We start from the raw sequence: 13,520 nt of genomic DNA, 5'->3' as shown, positions 1-13,520 counted from the left end.
CAAAATATTAAAAATAAAGATAAATAATAAATTGTTATATTTTTTAGCAATGACCAAGGACATATAGGAAAAAGCAAATCATTTTTACAGTAGGATTCCAGTGTGACAGCTTTAGGAGGTCATTTCCACATTCAAAGCCTCTGTCATGGAGGAAAGAAAAAAAAAGGCAGCACTGTATATGGCCAAAAATTCCAACTGGGTGTGGTGGCTCACGCCTATACTCCCAGCACTTTGGGAGGCCAAAGCAGGAGGATCACTTGAGGCCAGGAGTCCAAGACCAGCCTGGGCAACATAGCAAAACCACGTCTCCACAAAAAGTATAAAAATTAGCTGCATGTAGTGGCCTGCACTTCTGGTCCCAGCCACTTCGGAAGCTGAGGCAGGAGGATTGCTTGAGCCCAGGAGGTCAAGGCTGCGGTAAGCCATAATCACACCAGTGCTCTCTAGCCTAGGGGACAGAGGGAGATTCTGTCTAAAAATATCAAAAAAAGAAAGAAAGAAAGAGAGAGAGGGGAGAGAGAGAGAGAGAGAGAGAGAGAGAGAGAGAGAGAAAGAAAGAAAGAAAGAAAGAAAGAAAGAAAGAAAGAAAGAAAGAAAGAAAGAAAGAAAGAAAGAAAGAAAGAAAGAAAGAAAGAAAGAAAGAAAGAAAAAGAAAGAAAGGAAAGAAGGAAGGAAGGAAGGAGAGAGAGAAAGAAAGAAAGAAAAGAAAGAAAGAAAAAGATTCTGTGCTGGTAGTCACCTCCAATCCAGACCTGCCATTCTTTTTTTTTTTTTTAAATGGAGCAGGAGCTGAGTGCGGTGGCTCATGCCTGTAATTCCAACGCTTTGGGAAACTGAGGTGGGCCAATTGCTTGAGCCCAGTAGTTTGAGACCAGCCTGGGCAACATGGGGAAACCACGTCTCTAGTAAAAATAGAAAAATTAGCCGGACATAGTGGTTCACGCCTGTAGTCCCAGCTACTCGTGAGGCTGAGGCAGGAGGATCATTTAAGCCCGGAAGGTCAAGGCTGTAGCGAGCCATGATTGTGTTAGTGCACTCCAGCCTGGGCGACAGTGCTAGACCCTGTCTCAAAAATAAATAAATAAATAAAAATAAAAATAAAATGGAGGGGGAAAAGTGGAGAAAAGCAGACTAATTTAAGATATATTTTAGGGATTGATAGACAAATGCATACGCAAATGGAAAATAACATAGTTATCATGGAATTCTTTAATTTTGCACACATTTGATTTCATTACTTCATGGGCCAGGAACTGGGAAGTGTAGCATAGGGTGAGTAGGAAAATAAGAAGTCTGCCTTCTTGTTTGCTTCCAAAATAACTAGAAGAGGAGAAGTCTGTCTTCCAACACAACGTGTTAGGTGTTACCAAAGTACTGTGCATGCATTTGTGGTTGTTAAGTACTGGTACCTTAATGCATTTTTATTACACTGAATCATAGTATGGCATCCTTATTAAGCATGACATGTCACTTTGTTTGGTTCCTTTCTCCAGAACTTGAACTACAGAGAGCCAAAAAAGCAAGCAAGCATGCAGCTCTCTTACAACTTGAAACGAAACAGAAGTTTAGATTCCTCTTTTTTTTCTTTAGAAGTTTAGACCTGGGATGGCATCTAGAAGCCCCCTCTTCCCAGGCCTCTTGCCAATCTTCTTGTACTTAGCCAGAATAAAAGGTACATGTCTAACTTGGGCATTCCTACTTAAGTTTCTATTTGTGTGCATGTGTGTGGCATGGGCAGGGGGCTGTGGGTGTGGGATTTTGGAGCATGAGATAGTGCTTGGAGATAGGAGCCCAGGGCAATAACTTGTCTGTCCTGTGTTAAGGGTGTCGTGGATAAGCTTGATTTGAAACTTATATAGTATTTGAGAAGTACTCTTCCAGCTTGGAAATACTGCCACTTCTCTTATGCAGTTAACTCTTTATAAGAACTATTCAGATGATGCTTTTATTATTTTTTTTCTTTTTGATATAGGGTCTTATTCTGTTACCCAGGCTGGAGTGCAGTAACACTGTCATAGCTCACTGCAGCCTTGACCTCCTGGGCTCAAGTGGTCCTCCCACCTCAGCCTCTTGAGTAGCTGGGACTACAGGCATGAGCCACCACACCCAGCTAATTAAAAATTTTTTTTTGTAGAGACGGGGTCTCACTACGTTGCCCAGGCTGGTCTTTTACTCCTGGGCTCAAGCTATTCAGCTTTGGCCTCTCAAAGTGTTCAGATTACAGGCGTGAGCCACTGCACCTGGTCTAAGATTTGATTTTTGATTCAGAGATGGTCCAGTTCTTCTCAGTTTGCTATTTCTGTGACTTCAATTGCTTTCCTTGGGTTATTTGTTTTTGTTAGTCCCTTTACTAGTAACATTCTCTATATTATCTTTACACCTTTCATTTGAGATCCATAATTATGTTCCAAAAGTTAATTAAATCTCAGAAACTCCCAGGCTTATGAGAGAAATTTACTTAACAGAGAAGTTATTTCTAAAGATACAGTCCAATGATTTCTGGCAATTTTATATAGCTTTCTTCCACCTCACGAAAGGACGTGACTAAAGAAAAAGATCTTTGTGAAACAGTCATGCATTAGCTTTCCCATTAATTTAATTAGAGCCTCTAGTACATAGGAAAGTGGAGATGACTAAATAAAATGATACCTCTTCCTTTCCTGCTTCCAGGGTGATCCAAGAAATTTCTCTCTCCCCATCCAAATCAAGAGTTGATGACACTGCTGTGATTGATGCCTTTTGTTCCCAGACCAAATTGTTTTTTATAGCCCACCCCCTGCCAGCACTTTCCAAAGCACCACTGCCATCAGCTCCAGAGGGAATCCCTTCCTCAGGCGTCCTGGGCAGCAGCTGCAGGGTGATGGCAGGGAGCACAGAATGGGAGGAGAAAGCAACTTGCAGACAAATGGGCAGCTAATCAGACCAACAGCCCAATCACTAGACCCATAAAAAAATTCCATTCCCCACCTCCACTAACCTCATCTGCATTTTTTTGGCCGAGGTGGGGAGAATGATCCTTGAAAAGTTATGCTTCATACGATCTATCAAAGCAGGCTCAAATTACTGCCCCCCACACCTTTTTCTTTCTCAAGCCAATTGTGCTTATTCAGCCGAATAGTTGTCAAATCACTTACAAATACTAAAAGGACAATTGGGGAATATTATGAACAACTTTACGCTAATAAATCGAACAAATTAGATGAAATAGACAAAGCCTTTGAAAAATGCAAACTACCAACAGTGTGTCAACCTAAAGCACAATTTCTGGGTCTTCCTTTAAACTCTTTTCAAAGTTGGATCTCTCTCAATTTTCAGGATTTTTTGTTTTAAAGCAGCCTTACTGAGCTTACTTAATTAGCATTCTCAACTGTTCTGCTAGGAGCTGGTTACTTCTCAACACAAGTTATCTAATTGTGGGATGGAGAGGGTTAAGCTATTTTATAAGAAAAAGCATCTCCATCTTGAGGGGGAGGATAACACATTTTATTTTAATCAGGATTATAAAATCCTGATCCCTCTAGGCGGCCTTTATGTTGGGGCCAGAAGGACAGCCTCTCTGAACTTTAGTGTTTCTGGTCCTTGCCACTGTGAGAACATTTCAAGGAGTCTTTAACATATATATGTGGTTAGAGTCTCCTTGTACCATAAAATGGTTAGACAAGGACCAATATAAAGCAGTCAGTCTGCAATGAGGTTGGAGCTTTAGAGATAAGCACATCCTTTTCAGTGGTGCTTGCTTTTATAATGTGTCATTTAGCAAATGGACTGTGAAGAATTAGTCATGCCAAACTCCTAACCATCTGATGACTGGATATGGACTAAATATCTCAGATGAAAATGTTTAGACTTTAAGCCTTCAGTCTTTCAAAGCTCAATTAAAATAAAGTACTATATCTATTTTAAGTTCTAGTTTAACTCAGCCTGTTTGCAGCTTTTATAGATACAGGTTCAACATGTAAATGGCAAACCATTATCAATTCCTTCATGCTTCTCAGAGATGATTAAAAAAATGTAATATTTGAAACTGTTGTCATCTTTGTGGTGAGAAAAAAATATGTATCCTAAATTAAATTAAAATGTAATATTATTCGGGTATTTTCCCCTTGGTGAAATCATATTATTATATCTCTCTGTTGCTAAAATGGAAGGTGCAGACCCAAACACACTATTGTATGTAGGCAGTCAGACTCTTTGTTTAGCTTCGTGTAGATTCTGGGTGCCCCGTGCCCTCCTCCTTCAATTCTTTGGTAGCTACCTGGCTCTAAGGCCTGGCTTTAAGTTCTCCTAAGCCATCTGAGCTGGCCTTTTCACTGGATTCCCTACCCTTTTCTCTTCATGTGGTACTTTTCTCTTCTTCCTCTTTATAGCTGTATTCTTTTTAAAGCCTCTTCATGTTTTTTCCTACCCTTATCTTGATCATTTCCCTTTATATTTAGAATGCATCTGACCTCCACATAACTGCTATCAAGATTTTGAAATGATGAAGCATGTCACAAAGTAGAGGAATTTTTTTGGGGGGGGTGGGGGACGGAGTCTTGCTTTGTCACCCAGACTGGAGTGCAATGGCACAATCTCAGCTCACTGCAACCTCTGCCCCGGGGTTCAAGCAATTCTCCTGCCTCAGCCTCCCGAGTAGCTGGGATTACAGGCACCTGCCACCACACCCGGCTAATTTTTGTATTTTTGGTGGAGATGGGGGTCTCACTATATTGGCCAGGCTGGTCTCGAACTCCTGACCTTAGGTGATCTGCCCACCTCAGCCTCCCAAAGTGTTGGAATTACAGGCGTGAGCCACTGCACCCGGCCAAGCGGAGGGATTTAAAACAGTATACTGGCCGGGCGCGGTGGCTCACGCCTGTAATCCCAGCACTTCGGGAGGCCGCGGTGGGCGGATCACAAGGTCAGCAGATCGAGACCATCCTGGCTAACAGGGTGAAATCCTGTCTCTACTAAAAATACAAAAAATTAGCTGGGCGTGGTGGCGGACGCCTGTAGTCCCAGCTACTCGGGAGGCTGAGGCAGGAGAATGGCGTGAAATCGGGAGGCAGCGCTTGCAGTGAGCAGAGATTGCGCCACTGCACTCCAGCCTGGGTGACAGAGCGAGACTCCGTCTCAAAAACAAACAAACAAAATACAAAAAAATTAGCCGGGCATCATGGTGGACGCCTGTAGTCCCAGCTACTCGGGAGGCTGAGGTGGGAGAATGGCGTGAACCCGGGAGGCGGAGCTTGCAGTGAGCCGAGATCACCCCACTGCGCTCCAGCCTGGGCGACAGAGCCAGACTCCGTCTCAAAAAAAGAAAAACAAAAAACAAAACAAAAACAACGGTTTACTACCGCGATTTGTTGCTGTTCCAGTTGGCCATGGGACTCAAGTTGAATGGACACTTCCTGTACTGATACTGAAAACAGATCCTACATCATATGACCATTGAGTAACTAGGTTTGAAATTAATTCTCTCTACTTTGTGACAATCAACAATTACTTATTAAGTATCTAGTGTGTAGCTGATATGGTTAAAAAATTATATTTATGTTAGTCTGATATTCAGGGCTCCCACAGACTGGCCAGTGCTTATCTTTCTAATGCTTATTTTTCTAAACTAATCTCCCCTGTACCTGCCATTATGGACTCTGCTCTAGCTAGAGTGGCCTATTTGCTCCCTTGCTCATTCCAGTCTACATTTGCTAAAGCCGTTCTCTTCTTTTGCTCTTGCTCCCCAACATCACATACACTGGACGACCCTCCTCTTTTCTGTTTATACAATTTCAAGCCTACAAGATAATTTCCTGTAATTTTGCTCTAATACATGCTTATCTCTTGTGCTTGTGAACTACTCATACTTAAATTCTGATTTGGCTTGTAGTTAATATATTTCCTTGACATAATGTGCTGGACAGTACATTATGAAGTAGTTTAACATTTGGCCTTTGGAGACAGCAAAGCAGTTTTTACAAACATTTATGTATTTTTAAAGTGAATTATCTGGTAACCTCCCAAACAAGAATAGTTTCGTTCAGTCTCCCAACAAAGCAGTTTTTATCGTGACTCCATGACTTCCTAGCTCTGTGACAATGGGGAAAGTTGCTTAATCTTGCTGAGTCTCAGTTTCTTCATCTATAAAATGGGGATAATGGTAGTTCCCATCTCACAGGGCTGTTGTGAGGACTAAATGTGATAATATATGTAAAAGTATATAACAGTTCCTACTGGCAAAGAGTAAACATTTGGTCAACATTAGCTATTATTATTTCCCTGTAGTATTTTTACTTAGCTTATTTATATATGGATTATGTTCCCATCATTAATGGAAAGATTACTATTTGCTGTTATTTATTATATGCCAAGCACTATACTAGGCACTTTTTTTTTTTTTTTTTGAGATGGAGTTTTTCTCTCGTTGCCCAGGCTGGAGTGCAATGGGGTGATCTCAGCTCACTGCAATCTCCACCTTCTGGGTTCAAGTGATTCTCCTGCCTCAGCCTCCCAAGTAGCTGGGATTACAGGCATACGTCACCATGCCTGGCTAATTTTGTATTTTTAGTAGAGATGGGGTTTCATCATGTAGGTCAGGCTGGTCTCAAACTCCTGACCTCAGGTGATCTGCCTGCCTCAGCCTCCGAAAGTGCTGGGATTACAGGTGTGAGCCACCACGCCTGGCCTGGCACTCTTATTAATACTTATGTTATTTAATTCTCACAGCAGCAATCTTGAGGTTAAAGTGATTTGATCTGGAAATTAAAAGATCCTACTAATGCCTTACCTAGGAATTAATAGAGCCAGGATTTTGAACTGTCTTTTGTTATAGGGGCCTCAGCCATGGACCTAGGATGAGTGGGGAAAATATATTTTTATCCCCTACTGAACTCAATTATATCTGCCTCTAAAGCCTTTCCACTGCTTCATGGTGCTTTTTCACAGACATGGGAAACTTTTTGTTTTTCTCACGGGGCTACCTAAGTGTTGTGTACAAACCAAGTTCCTTCATTTAATGGATTTATTGTATTTAAATCAATAGAGTGGAATTGGGGGCTTTATTTAGTTTATGCTATTGTTCTTTGTGGCTGAAAATCACAGGTTCTCTTCCCTTATCACTCAGAAGGCACCTCCAAATCTCTTTTCATTCACCGTATTACTAAAGGCACTAATGCCCTTATTTACACCTAACCACTACTTGCTCTTGCTCATATATCTGCTTGAAAAGAAGCTTTGCCAGTTAATTTAAAACCACCTAATTTAACCCCTTAATTTATAGTTGAAGCAAATAAGGCTCAAGGTGGCTAAGAGATGTGCCCAAGGTCAAGCTAATGGCTGTACCTCAATTGGTTCTCAATCCAGGTTTCTGGCTCATGTCCGGAATGCCATTCATTATGCCAGGAGCCCCTTGAAAACCAGCACTCAACAAGGTTATTGTCATAAGTAGTTCAAAGCCTCCACCGGTAGTCTTATTTGTGGTGTTAATTTAATAGCACCTCCCTTTAAAATATAATATACAAACAAACTTCCTTCAGCACAAAATTCAAGTGAATGAAATCTTAAAAAAAATTTTTTTTTAATGTAGAGATGGGGTCTCACTATGTTGCCCAGGCTGGTCTGGAACTCGTGGACTCAAGCAGTCCACCTGCCTTGGTCTCCCTAAATGCTGGGATTACAGGCGTGAGCCACTGCGCCCAGCCCAAATAAGCGAAATCTAACCATTAGACTATGTGTACATCAAGAACATGTGACTGTTGCTTTTTTAAAAAATGAGACGGAGTCTCACTCTGTCGCCCTGGCTGGAGTGCAGTAGAGCGATCTCGGCTCACTGCAACCTCTGCTTCCTGGGTTCAAGTGATTCTTCTGCCTCAGACTCCTGAGTACCTGGAATTACAGGTGTGCACCACCATGCTGGCTGATGTTTGTGTTTTTAGTAGAGACGGGGTTTCACCATATTGCCCAGGCTGGTCTCCAACTCCTGAGCTCAAGTGATCCACTTGCCTTGGCCTCCCAAAGTGCTGGGATTATAGGCGTAAGCCACCATGCTGGGCCTGACTGTTGCTTTTTTTTTTTTTTTTCTGAGATGGAGTCTCGCTCTGCTGCCCAGGCTGGAGTGCAGTGGCACAGTCTCAGCTCACTGCAGCCTCTGCCTCCTGGGTTCAAGCAATTCTCTGCCTCAGCCTCCCAAGCAGCTGGGATTACAGGCGCCGCCACCACGCCTGGTTAATTTTTTTGTATTTTTAGTAGAGACAGAGTTTCATCATATTGGTCAGGCTGGTCTGGAACTCCCGACCTCGTGATCCACCCTCCTTGGCCTCCCAAAGTGCTGGGATTACAGGCATGAGCCACTGCACCCGACCGACTATTGCTTTTTTGTAGGCTATATATTTCTAGGAAGCAGAAGTAAGTTATTCTAACTTTTTCTGTATGACAATTGGCACAAAGTATCATCTGAAGACCAAAACTGTCAGGATAGAGAAACTTAGAAGCTCAGAATAGAATTTTAGAATTTGAAAAAAAAAATTGGGGGAATGTAGCATGCAATCTAATCCAATCTCCTCTTTGTATAACAATGGTTTTGAGGCTCAAGAAGTACTTAGCATGGCATTATAGTAAAATCTGTGGCAACATCAGCAACATTTTTCCTGCAATACTAAATTACCTTCCTTGATTTTCTGAAAATTAAATTGTATCAATAGTCACATAAGATTGCAGGAATAGGCCAGGCATGGTGGGTCATGCCTGTAATCCCAGCACTTTGGGAGGTTGAGGCGGGCGGATCACGAGGTCAGGAGTTTGAGACCAGCTTGGCCAACATAGTGAAACCCCATCTCTACTAAAAATACAAAAATTAGCCGGGTGTGGTGGCACGTGCCTATAATCTCGGCCACTTGGGAGGCTGAGGCAGGAGAATTGCTTGAATCCCGGAGGCGAAGGTTGCAGTGAGCCAAGACCGCACCATTGCTCTCCAGCCTGGGTGACAGAGTGAGACTCCGTCTCAATAATAATAATAATAATAATAATAATAATAATAATAATAATAATAATAATAAATAAATAAATAAAATAAAGATTTCAGGAATAAGTCCTTTTGGAAAAATGCAAGACAACCTTCAGGGAACTAAAATTATATATTACCTTACTCTCTTTTTGGAACATGAGCCTCATTATTTGGGCAGTTTTATTTGCAGGTACAAATTTTCTTGGCTTTTGGATAGTCCTTATGTGTTATTGGCAGAATTGTTTCTCACCAGAAGCATCGGAATTCAGAAAGACAGAAACAATGGAATTTATCTTAGCTAAATAAGAAGTTTGAAGAACTCCAGATTATGATATATTCCAAAGTAGCCTCAGTTTTTCAGCAAATTTTAGAGTTAGAAAGGAGTCGGAACTTGGCTTGGATCATCCTCTTAAGAGAGTCAACAATTCTTTTCTAGTATCTTAGCCACAGAGGCAACATGGAATGTCTGGCTGTTTAGTAAATCTCTAACAATATTTTCATCCTCACTGTTTTCTTTAGGTTGTGTAGGTATCCCTAGTGGAGCCCAAGATTTGAAAGAAATTTTGTATTATTGTCTTTTTTTTTATTTTAATTTTGTTTTCCCCAGTTTGCGCTCATATAGATTCCGGCCAGGCTTCTTTTACCACCCGTGCTACCCAGCCTGGTTCTAAAGAAATCAGGCTGAGAAGAATTACATAACACACTGGGGAAATGTATCCAATACACTCAACCCTGCCCCGTCCTTCAAACTCTGGAGATTATTTCAATTCAACCCCAGGACACTGGTGAATGAGGGAAGCTTTCAGAGGGGTGAGGTGTGGGCGGGTGCCAAGGGGCTAAAAGATCTTATGAAGCTCCCTGCCATGCTGGCCCAGAATTAACCCATGGTTTCCCAGCCAGAGCAGTCCCAGCTGCCTTGCTTTCCTGGGGCTTCACATGTTAATCTATGAAATTAACCAACTGAGTTTGACGGTGACTGGCTTTGTTTTGCAAAACAAAATTGGTAAGGCAGGCCTCATGCTGACTGACTGAATGGAGTCATCAACCCAATTCAAGGGGTGCCACAAAAGCAAGGAAGTGAAACTTCAATTTCCTCCTCATGTTAAATGATAGCTTATCATACCGAGTATGACCCTTACGCAGCTCAGGGCAAAGTATTTTACTGCTTTTTTTGTGAACAGCAATAAACCACTCTCTTCTAGTTTTTTCCTCTAACCCCCACCCCCGCCCCACACCTGACTGATTAAAGCTCATTGGAAAGGTCTGTTCTCTGCTGTCAATGGTCAGAGAACCAAAGCCTCCTTTTTGCCCTCACCAACCTGTTATCATTTTATCTCTATCCTAGGAAGTACAGGGTTTGTTTTAGAACAACACAGAAGTAAACAGAGGTGGAGAAAGCCATTCTGGCTTCAGAGCACCCTTGTAATAGTCATCAGCTCTAACCACTTGGGTGAGTTTTGCTTCAGTTCGAGGCCAGGCAGAGGAGGTTGGTTGCTTTCATCCCGGAGTTTCCACTGCCCCTATACACACCTCTGTTAGAATGTTTATCACACTACATTGGGTTGTTTGAGACAGGATCTCACTCTGTTGCACTCCTGGAATGCAGTGGTACAATCATAGCTCGCTGCAGCCTCAATCTCCCATCTCAAGTGATCCTCCTGCCTCAGCCTCCTGAGTAGCTAGGACTGCAGGTGCGCACCACCACACCTGCGTAATTTTTGTATTTTTGTAGAGACAAGATCTTGCTATGTTGCTTAGGCTGGCATACTACATTGTTATGAGCACAGGTGAGCATTTCTTGATTGGGAGGGATTATGTGCTTTCATTTTTATGTCCCTAAGCAGGTGCCTAGCATATTCTTGACCCCACAGAAGGCATTCAGTGAAAGAATAAATTGACAGGGAGGCCCCCACAAAGGTTAGCTCATCTTTTCCCCTACCTGCCAGCAAGTCTCTACCTACCTAAACTCGGAATCAGAAAGAGGTTCAGTAGCTCAGCTCCTTCATTGGACACCTGTGGGCATCGATGGGGGAAGATGTGATGTTTCTTAGGACTTGAACCTGCACCCTCTTCACTCTTCACTTATCTCATTTACTTCCATGGCTTCAGAAAATATGTCTTTATTCATGACCCCCAAATTTGCATCTCCTTCTCAAATTTCTAGTTTATTTAGCAAGATTTCCTATACTTATTAGCCTATCACCTGCTTGATATCTTCATTTGACTGTCTCAGAAAAATTACAAAGTTAACACGCTTAAAATGGAGCTTTTATTTTTTTTTTTTGAAACAGTCTCACTCTGTTGCCCAGGCTGACGTGCAGTGGCACAATATCAGCTCACTGCAACCTCTGCCTCCCAAATTCAAGTGATTCTCCTGCCTCAGCCTCCCAAATAGCTGGGATTACAAGCACACACCATCACGCCCAGCTCATTTTTGTATTTTTAGTAGAGAAGGGGTTTCATCATTTTGGCCAGGTTGGTCTCGGACTCCTGGCCTTAAGTGATCCACCCACCTTAGCCTCCCAAAGTGCTGAGATTACAGGTGTGAGCCACCACACCTGGCCAAAATGGAACTCTTAATTCTCATCTTCCTGTTAGTCCTAACCTGGTTTTCTCTCATTTCGCCTATGTCCATAATTGGTACCACCTGCCACTCAGTTACTAAAGTTGGAAAGACTGGGAGTCATCTAGCTTCCTCACCTTCTCTCAACCACCATATCTAATCCATCAGCAATTGCATTGATTCTTCCTCATTTTTTTTTTTTTTTTTTAAGACTGAGCCTTGCTCTTGTCACCTAGGTTGGAGTGCAGTGGCACGATCTCAGCTCACTGCAACCTCTGCCTCCCGGGTTCAAGTGATTCTCCTGCCTCAGCCTCCCGAGTAGCTGGGATTACAGGTGCGCACCACCACACGCGGCTAATTTTCGTATTTTTAGTAGAGATGGGGTTTCGCCATGTTGGCTAGGCTGGTCTTGAACTCCTAACCCCATGATCTGCCTACCTCGGTCTACCAAAGTGCTGGAATTACAGGTGTGAGCCACCACACCTGGCCTATTCTTCCTCTTTTTAACATACCACTCACCTTCCTTCTCTCTGCTCCCTCTGTTCCTATCCTAGTTCAAGCCACCATTAGCTCTTGCCTGAACTAATACAATTGCCTTTTCTTCAGGGTTCCACTCTTGCCCCTTCCAGTCCATTTTCATATAACATCTAGTGTGAGTTTTTTTGTGGCTTTTTGTGTGTGTGTGTTGTTTGGGTTTCGAGACAGAATCTCGTTCTGTCATCCAGGCTGCTGGAGTACAGTAGCACGATCTCGGCTCCCTGCAACCTCCACCTCCCAGCCAAGCGATTTTTGTGCCTCAGCCTCCCAAGTAGCTGGGACTACAGGCACATGCCACCATGCCCAGCTAATTTTTTTTTTTTTTTAAAGTAGAGACAAGGTTTCATTAAGTTGGCTAGACTTGTCTCAAGCTCCTGGCCACAAGAGATCCACTGCCTTGGCTTCCTAAAGTGCTAAATTATCTTCCTTGATTTTCTGAAAATTAAATTGTACCAATAGTCACACAAGAGTGCAGGAATAGGCCAGGCACAGTGGCTCACGCCTGTAATCCCAGCACTTTGGGAGGCCGAGGTGGGTGGATCATGAGGTCGGGAGTTTGAGACCAGCCTGGCCAACATAGTGAAACCCCCCTCTCTACTAAAAACACACAAAAAATTAGCTGGGCATGGTGGCGCACGCCTGTAGTCCCAGCTACTTGGGAGGCTGAGGCAGGAGAACCGCTTGAACCTGGGAGGTGGAGGTTGCAGTGAGCTGAGATCGCGCCACTGCACTCCAGCCTGGGCAACAGATTGAGATTCCCTCTCACAAAAATATAATAATAGTAATAAAATAAGACAAGAAACAAATACCACAGAATTTAGATTTCTGAACTTCTAGTGCCTTGAAGTTTTTGTTTTGCTTTGTTTTTTAATCAGGTGAATAATGAATTGAATGTGATGAATTAGTAAAGTAAATATGGTAGTAATGTGTTAGGTGGAGAGTTGAAAAGTAGAATATCAGTTCTTGGCTCAAAATTCAGGTACAAGGTATGATCTTAGCACAGTGTGGAAGCAAAGGTAATAGAGGGAAGGGATAGATTTGGAGGACAAACCAAAGGGAGAAGACTAAATGTGAAAAGTTGAGCAGAGGGAGGAGTCAGGAACGACTCAGAAAAGTAAGCCTCAGTTACTCAAAGTTTCATTAGCTCACCGATGGAAATAGAGAAGTCATAAGAGAAAATCAGTTGTGACATCCAACTAGAATGGCCAGTCAAGCATTAGAGCTGCAATGCCTAGAGCTCACACGGAGATGGAAATTTAGGAGTCATCAGCACAGAAATAAGACTGGAATTTGAGAACAGGTAAGTTCTCCATGGTGAGAGCAGAGAAAAAAGTGGACCCCAACCTGAACCTGAGGGTGATGTTCATATTAAGGATCAAGAAAGAAGAGTAGCTCGAAAGAATTGTCTGAAATGCAGGAGGATTTATAGCCACTGCACTTAGA

This window comes from Pongo pygmaeus, chromosome 4 (assembly GCF_028885625.2).
Source record: "Pongo pygmaeus isolate AG05252 chromosome 4, NHGRI_mPonPyg2-v2.0_pri, whole genome shotgun sequence".
Lineage (NCBI taxonomy): Eukaryota > Metazoa > Chordata > Mammalia > Primates > Hominidae > Pongo > Pongo pygmaeus.
This window is presented reverse-complemented; position numbering follows the sequence as displayed.